Genomic DNA, 8765 nt, shown 5'->3' with positions numbered 1-8765 from the left:
TGAGGGCTTGGGCTCCAACAGAGCAGGGGAGGCTCGTCCTTGGGCGTGGCCAGGGAGCCAGACAGAATGGGCTGATGCTCTTGCATGGACCACTGGTGTATCACACGTACGCCCGATAACTCCATTTCACGTGGCCCCGCCGGACAGTGGTTTACAGCGACGTAGTGGGGACGTCCCATTGCATCCCCAGCAGCTCTCCCAGCACGGGGCACAGGGTATCTGCTCAAAGGGTGTTTGCAGGGTAAGTCACTTCCCAGTCGATTTCCAATGTTGATGTTAAAAGGAGGGCAAATTCTGCCACACGAATGAAGCCAACAATTGTGGAAGCTGAGGTACTCTACTTCCTGGAGGGCCTCCTTCATCCCCCCCCCCCGCCGCCCCCCCCCCCCCCCCCCCCCCCCCCCCCCCCGCCTATCAAAGTCCTTCCAGGTCCACAGACCATGCCGCCTTCTCCAGGAGGCCTTTTGGTTCTTCCAGCTCTGGGAGCCGTCTCCCTTCCATGTTTACAGGTCTCCACTGGCAGCTCTTTCATATGGCCTGGAACTAAACTGTGTTTTTCCCTTGACTGCACCCTGACCTCCTGTTTGTAAATAAACAAACAGTGGGTGCCCCGGGGTTGGGGTTGTGTCCTGGTGCTCAACAGGACTTGTCACGTATTTGCTGGGTTGCGAATATCTTAGACTCAGCCCTGCGACTTCCTTCCTCCCTCCACAGAGTTGAAACTGCAGGCCAGCTCTGCAGAAAGGGTCCGTGACTTGATCCCCAGCTCCCTGCAAACTGTGATCAGCGGGTTCTCAGTGTTCAATGCGTGTCTAGCTCGGAAGTTAACCAGCACAGAGATCTGCTGTGAACCCGGCCAGCAAAGGCAGGTGTTCCTTTCTCAGCAGGCCTTGGGGTGCTTTGAGACCCCCCCCCCGAAAGCCTGCTGGTCCTGCCTGCACCCCACATGGGCCACAGAGAGACTGCTCAGGGCAGGTCCTCCCTGCAGCTGCAGGAGAGAGTCCAGTACCGGGCTGGAAAGCTGCCTACCTTCCTACCACTGTACTCCTTGACCTGGATCACTGATACATAGTAACTGATGAGTAGTTTCTGAAAGATAAACTTTTAAAAAGGCCATTTTAGCCCTGGCCCACGTGGCTCAGTTGGTTGGAATGTTGTTCAGTAACTGAAAAGCTGTGGGTTTGATTCCCAGTCTGAGCACATGCCTGGGTTGTGGGTTTGTTCCCCAGTCCCAGGGCATATGGGAGGCAACCGATTGATGTTTCTCTCTCACATTGATGTTTCTCTCTTTCCCTTCCTCTCTCGCTAAAAGCAATGGGGAAAATGTCCTTGGATAAGAATAAAAAAAATTTAAGGAAAAAATTTTCATTTGAAAGGTCTAATGTGAGCTCAACTCCATACCAAAGTGCGAGACAGCTTGGTTGAGAGTATGGAGCCAGCCTGGCTGATTTAAAGGAACTCCATAGGGACAGAGCTTCTGTTCCACCTGCTTCCAGAGGCAGAGTCCAGACTGAAGGGCGGGGAGACAAATGACTCCAAGGCCGTCTTTGGCTCAGACCCAGGATGAACTTTCCAACAACAAAGGCTTTTCACGGTGCAAGCAGGCTCCCTCACAGGGCCAGCGTCCTCCCCGCTGGCCCTCCAGCAGGGTTGGCAGAAAGTGACTCCACGAATCCTTTTGGCTTTGGAGACAAAAGGTTGGCACCTGCTAATGTCAGCAAGTGCTCTGGGGTGTCCGTCAGTCCCCCGCCGCCCTCTGGCTGTCCTCGTCAGCACTCTCATACTCTGCGGGAGCATGAGGAATTACTCCTGACCCTCTGCAATATCATCACATCTAATAAACTCTGGAACAGCCTCGAGCTTTAAATGCCAGGCCCTGGCTCAAGACAGTGGGGAGGTGGAGAAAGCTAAGCAGGGGTCCTTGCCTTCAAGAGCTCACTGTCTAATACGGGTGCACATGGGGGTGAAGAAAGGACATTTGGAGGGCCAGGGCTGCTAAATAATAACTCTGCTGTCTTCTTTTGATTTCCAAGAAATAGGAAACAGTACACAAACAGAGGTCAAGCTATCAGCCTGACTACCAAAGCGGTTGATTGAAGAAGGTGACCTATCAGGGGACACTGTGCTCCTCTGTGCCCACCTAGCACGTGGCAGAGCTGGGGGCTCAGGGTCTGTTGCTCTGGACGGGAGGGGTGCGGGCTGGCCACACATGCTCACTCCCCCTTCTCCCAGATCCCCAACCTGAGAAGCTGCTCTCCACCTCCTCCTCCAGGGGTCACAGACAGACAAAGGGTTCCTCCCGCACCTCCCCCTCCTGGGAGTGCGGCTGACTTCCCCTCCCCTCTGCAGAAGCGCCAGGAGTGAGAATTAAGGTTCCCTGCAACAGACATACATCCTGCCAGGGCAGAGCCACCCTCGGCCAGGCCAGGAAGTGCTGCAGCGGTCAGGGAGGGGAGGTGACGGTGTCGAGGGAGTCTGCAGAAGAAGGTTCCACAGGCCCAGGGAGTTTGGCTGCAGTAGGGAACCCCCAAACCCCCGCAGCTCACCACAGACAGCAAAGGTTCATTCTTACGCTGCTGCCAGAGGGGACTCTGGTCCATCTGGTCACTCAGAGTCCCAGGTGGGTGTAGTCTGCTCCCGCTTGTAATATGTCATCTCCGGGTTCCCAGGACTGGGGAAGACAGGGCATCTGCACGGGCTGCTCAGGGCATATCCTGGAAGCAGCACGCATCACTTCCCCTCACAGCCCGCTAACCAGACCTGGCCCCACGCCACCTAACTGAGGTGAGTGGGGAACACGGGTGAGCACCGGACACATCTGCACATCCAGCACCTCACAGAGAAACACACTATTCTGTGGCTACACAGCAGGCGTGAGCGTATCCCCTGGGAGCAAGGCTTCCAGAAACAAACCGCTTATGTTAAAGTTCTGCTTACCGGAAGGGCGCCGAGATAAGAGCTTTCGAGGCCGAACTGCTCCCAATCTCAGACACACTTAGGGAACACCTGAAGCTCTACAGAGGTTCAGATACAAGGATCCATGGTCAGAATTCAGGGTGGCCTATGAACTTGGATGGAAAAACCTACATGTTCTTCTCTAATCCCTCATTGAAATTTAGCAGGGTTGTCGGGGTTTTTTTCCAATAAAGAATAAAAGTGTGAAGGTGGTCAAAAGGTACCAGCTTCCAGCTACAAAATAGATGCAGGAGTCTTGGCGATGGCATGTACAGCGCGGTGACTGTAGCTGACAATGATGCCCTCGCTGATCCGGGAGATGTTAGGAACCAAGGATCCAGGAACCAAGCCGGAAAAACAGGCTTCCAACTCTGCCTTCCCACCTCTCACACCTCCTTCTTTCTCACTCCCACTGTCTTCCAGGTTCACCCAAAGGGCTGCTTTCTTCGCTTTACTTCCCCAAATTCTCCTGTCCCCGAGCTGAACTCCATTTTCAGTGGTGGCCTGGCCTCTCCACACAGACCACTGGGGATCTAAACCACCTCTAGGCTTTGCCCTTGACATGCTACCCAGGGAGAAGGAAGCCTGGCACACGCTCTCTCCCTGAAGAGCTTTCAAAACCAGGTCTTGCAAAACCTCTCCTGCCTTGGAGCAAAAAGCCTTCCAGCTCCCCTGCAGGGGGCGGCTGCAAGGAAACTTGGATATGTGAAAATGCACAGGTTTAAACTTACAAAAAAATTACCCTTGGCACACTAGGAAGATCATTACAGCCCTTGGTTGGGGTGAGATCTCCAGAGCTTGAGAATTAATTCCAGGCAGATCTTTGGCAAATCCATGGTCTTTAATCACAAGCACAGCAAGGTGGGAAGGAAAGCCCACAGCTGTGTCCAGGTCTTGAACTCTCAGGAACTCAGGCATCTCCTTTGACTATGAAATTCGAGGTTTGGAAGAGGCCATCCCCAAGGGCTTTAAACTCTGAGGTTCTCTGGCCAAAGGTCCTGATTCCATGTATCAATACCTCATATTTCTGATTCAAGCTGCCAAATACAATAGAAATCCAAGCCATGTTGAATTGGGAGTGGTACTTAAGGAGCTGAGCTCCTGCATCCATTTACCTGGAGGAAGAATGGCGGACCCCAGGGAGGGCTCATTAGCAGGAAGTTATCTGGGGCAATTGGACAGGAGTGCAGAGCTCACCTGCAGGGGACCAACAGGGAGCAAGACAATGCAGAGCAAGGTGATAAGACGTGAAGAACTGAGTGAGGTCATTCCAGAAAGTCTAGCCCAGCAAAACTGAACCATCTACTTGGGTCCATTCCCACCATCGGTGAGCCTAGACCACATCCGTTCTCCCCGAGCTACCACGACAGCCTCCCATAGGTCTTCCTGCCTCCACTCTGGGTCCTTCTAATCACGTCCTCACTCAACCTCCGGAGTGTCCACTGCCCTCTGGACCTCCCCACTGCCTGGAGTAAAGACCATGGCTCACAAGGACTGGAACACCTGGCCCACTGGGTCTCAGCCCTGACTGCGTATACTAATCCTGCCGGCCCAGTCTCAAAAGATTCTCATTCAGTTGACCTAGGGTGAGGTCAGAGCATCATTTTTTGAAACTCTGCCCAGGTGATTCTAATGGGCACTGAAGACTGAGAGCGCCCATTTGGCCCTGCCATCTTCGCCACCTTGTCTCAAGCAAATCCCCCCCCCCCCACCATTTTCTTTGCGGCCCAGCACATTGCCCGATCTTTCCCAGAGCCCTCATATGTCAAGCTGCCCTCCCCCTGGGACCACTTGCTTTTGCTTAACTCCGATGGCCAGACATCTTACTCATTCACAGCTTCCAGCTCGAAGTGTCTTCCTCAGCGAGGCCTCCCTGACCTGCTGGTACCCTCTTCCACACAGCATCACTCAAGGTTCAGTTAGGAAAACAGAGACCACTGTCGTGTTTGAAACAGAAGGAATTTACATACAGTCACTGGCTACATAGGTGATGGGAACGGTGAGCTTAATGGGAGATGATGTAGCAACAGCAGGGAGCTGCTACCACACCTGTAGCCAAGGGCTAACAGATGCTTGCTGGAAGTCAGAGGCTGGGGCCTCTGGTAGGAGCCAGAAAGCTGTGAGGGCTGAACCCACAGAGGGAGGGTCTCCCTGACAAGAGAGAGCACCAAGGAGGAGCTGCAGCCATTGCAGGAGGTGCCACCCACAGCAGAGAGAGAGAGAGAAAACACCCTGCCTTCTCCCTTCCTTCCGCCCCCCAGTCTGCCCCAGTGCCTTCCATTGGCCCAAACTGCTGAACCCAGATGACAGGGCTACCTAGGAAACTTGGTTCTCCCTGATAGCAAAAAAAAGCAGATGTTCTAGTTATTGATTGCTGCATCAGACCACCCCAAACTGGGTGACCTAAAACAATTTATTAGTATCACCCATGGTTCTGCAGGTTGATTGGACTCAGCTAGGCTGTTCTCACTTGGGCTCTCTCATGCAGTTTCAGCCCGGGGGCAGCTTGGTCAGCAGCCATCTGAAGGCTCACCTAGGCTACATGTCCACGATGTCACACTCACAGGACACCTGAACTTTCATCCTGTTATGGCATCGGGCTCAGGTTCAAGAGATGGGCCCCCATTGTATACATCAGGTCCCGGTGTAAAGGAGGCTCACTGTGGTCTGAATTCCTGTGTCGAAATCTCAAGGCCCCTCCTCCCCCCAAGAGGATCATATTTGGAGGTGGGACAGGGACTCAGCTATAAATGTGGAGCCGTCCTGAACAGGATCGGTGCTGTTATAAAAGAGGCTCCAGAGAGCTCCCTCGCCCCTCCGTCCTGCTGAGGACACAGCAAGAAGGTCCTGGCCAGGGGTCAGGAAGAGGGCCTTCACCGGGAGTGGCCGCACAGGGGCCCTGATCTTGGACTCCCAGCCCCGATAACTGTGAGAGAGAAGCTCCTGTGGTTTAGAGTCTGCACAGTCTGGGGAATTCTGTTACAGCAGCCTGCGAAGACGAAGACAGGGATCCTCGGGGCAGCTCCTCAGCTACTGTGCTCACAATCTGAGAGAGTTAAAGACACGATGATGTCCCCTCACATTCCCAGTCCCAGCACACAGTGGTGACACAGGCAAAGGTTGAGCACAGTAGCACACCCGATAAAAAGGGGCAGGCTGGGGTAGGGAGTGGGGGAAGTGGGAGGCCCACAGCAGTCCCTGCTCTATAGCAATTCTCAAATTCAGCTGAGTGCACCACTTGTTCCTCAATTAAAGCCCAGTCCTGGTCCCTGGGAGAGCTTCGCTTTGACTTTGCTCTCTGAGTCATCCTTCCGTTTCCTAAGAAGTGGCCTCTAGGAGCAGTAAGCCTGCCTCCTGCTTGTCCTTCGATCAGGGCCAAAAGGACTCTTGTTACTTTGAGCTTTGTCTCTCCAGTCTAAGCTGATGCACTTCCTTTAAACTTTGTATGGGTTTCCCATTATCGGAGTACAAGCCACACATTTCTTTCTGAGATGTGCTCTTCCTTATTTTGGGCTGCCTGTGGAGCTGCTGTGGGACAGCTTTTATGTTCTGAAGACCCTCTTCACAGGTGGGCTCTCCACCCCCCATTCCGGGGGCAGTGGGTGACCTCGGGGGAGCGGTAGACAGCGGGTGTCAGAGCGTCATAGGGGGAAGCACCTGACGGGGTCTGAGAAGGACAGGCAGGGAGGCAGGAAGGCACCAGGGCCAGGAGCATCCTAGGGAAGGAAGCTAAGGTGGCAGTGGGCCGGTGCCAGTGGTGCTGCCAGGACGTGTGCCGGCAGGTAAGGCCTTCGAGTGCTTTGGGACCCTGCAGACAATGTGAGTCACCATTGTCACAGTCTCCAAACAGGTACACGGGACGGCCCGAGGACCAAATGCGGCTCTCTGCCTACCTTTTTAGTCCACAAGCTAAGAACATGTTTACATTTTTTTAATGTTGAAAAGAAGTTTGAAAGAATAACATTTCACGACAAATGAAGATTTTCTAAAGTTCAGATCCCAGTGTCCAGAAACAAAGTTTCAAAGGAACCCAACTTCACCCATTCATTCGTCCAGTGATGTCCATGGCTACAGAGGCCGCCTGCCCCAGAAAACCTGAAGTGCCGACTATCTGGCCCTTTGAGGAGGCGGTTTGCCAACCCTGTTCCGAGCTGTTTGGTGGGAGCGCCCTGTGGGGAAAACCATGCCCACATTAGTACGCACTGTTAAAGACGAACCAAAGTATGTGACCCCCTGACGGGAACGCCACCGTCCCTGTGCCTGCCTGGAGGAGCGGCACTGTATGTCAGCCAGCAGCTGTCCACGCCAGCTAATTAAGGTCCCTTCTGGCAGCTCCTGGGATGCGCCATGCTGGGCTCCTGCTCCGGGTGCCAGCCTTCCCTGCATGGCCGGGCGAAGCCCCCACCCCAGCCTTCCTCTCACCCCAGTGCGCCTGGGGTGCCAGCTGGGGCTGCCCAGAGTCTCTGGGCTCCGCCCCACCCCTGCCTCCTGCCCCCACTCCCAGCCGCCCTTCGTGACTAGCCTCGGGCCTTGGCGCCGGTCCACGGAGAAGTCCGCACCGGGTCAGCTCTCTGGGGGAGCCAAGTGGGCTTGTTGCCCATCTGGAGCAAAGGAAGAGGAAGAAAAGTCAAATGCAATTATGTTCAAATAATCACTCCTATTTGCATGTCCCTTAGTATTTCATGTTGGTTTTCCATTATTTGTCTCTCTCTCTCTGGGGATGCAGTGGACACCAGGCACACAGTGGGTGCTCAGGGAGGAGCAGACAAAGGGTGGTCCCCAAGTCTAGGCTCCTGACATTTACCACCACTGCGTGTAACCCCGCCACAGCCCAGGGGGAGGTATGAATGGCTTCCTCCTCCGAGGAGGCACAGAGAAGTCAAGTGACTTGTCCGTGATCACACAGCTGACAAGGGGCCACTTCGATTTGACTCTCAGCCCAGGCTCTTTCCACAGCAGACTCACAGGACAAATACAGATGAGGAGCAATGGAGAGTAGAACACGGGTTTTGGAATGGGTGGGACTCTGCAATAGAGGCTGCTACTCCTCTAAAAGACTGTACATCCCCAGCTTCCTGGCCTCTCAGTGCTCCCATGTAAGGACAAGGTGGCTCACGAGAGGTAGACAGTGTTGAGTGGGACCTTCATCGAGTCTTTCAAGCCAAGCAGGTGCACCTTCCTCCATCCTGTCAGAAAGTGGATGTGAGGATGGGAGCTTTGGCAGCTGCCTTGGACCATGAGGAGCAGGATTATACCCCAAAGACTGGGGATCAGAGAACTCTGGGGGCCTACTGCACAAGCCCCAGACATTTTTACACAAGGTGAAAATAAATGTCTATCTTGTTTAAGCCTAATTTGTGTATTTCTTTTTAAAGGAGGTAAATGTAACCCTACCTGCCATCCTTACCACTCCTGAGCCCCAGTCCCCTCATCCAGAGTCCTTACGGACTGGCTGCATGACAGCTAACACTTACTGAGCATCTATTGCTTACCAAGCACTTCTCTAGTAAGTGTCCTACTCGTGCCGACACAGCAAGTCCTCACAGCGAGGGAGGTGCTCTGTTACCGTCATTTACAAACAGGATGCTGAGCCTCAGAGGGCGCGTCATGCACTTAGGTTCTGCTGTGAGTGACACGCACCCAGGCTCACAATGGCAACTGTGTTTCTCTCACTTAACGGACCAGCACTCAGCTGGGCACGGAGGGAGGCTTGGCACCATGAAGTCTGCGGTGCTCACCTCCTTGTTGTCCCTGGCGGTGGACCCTCAGGTCCACGCGGCAGCACCTCAGTGCAGGCAGCAAGATAGGGG

Source organism: Desmodus rotundus, chromosome 7 (assembly GCF_022682495.2).
Source record: "Desmodus rotundus isolate HL8 chromosome 7, HLdesRot8A.1, whole genome shotgun sequence".
NCBI lineage: Eukaryota > Metazoa > Chordata > Mammalia > Chiroptera > Phyllostomidae > Desmodus > Desmodus rotundus.
Note: the sequence above shows the minus strand (reverse complement) of the source record.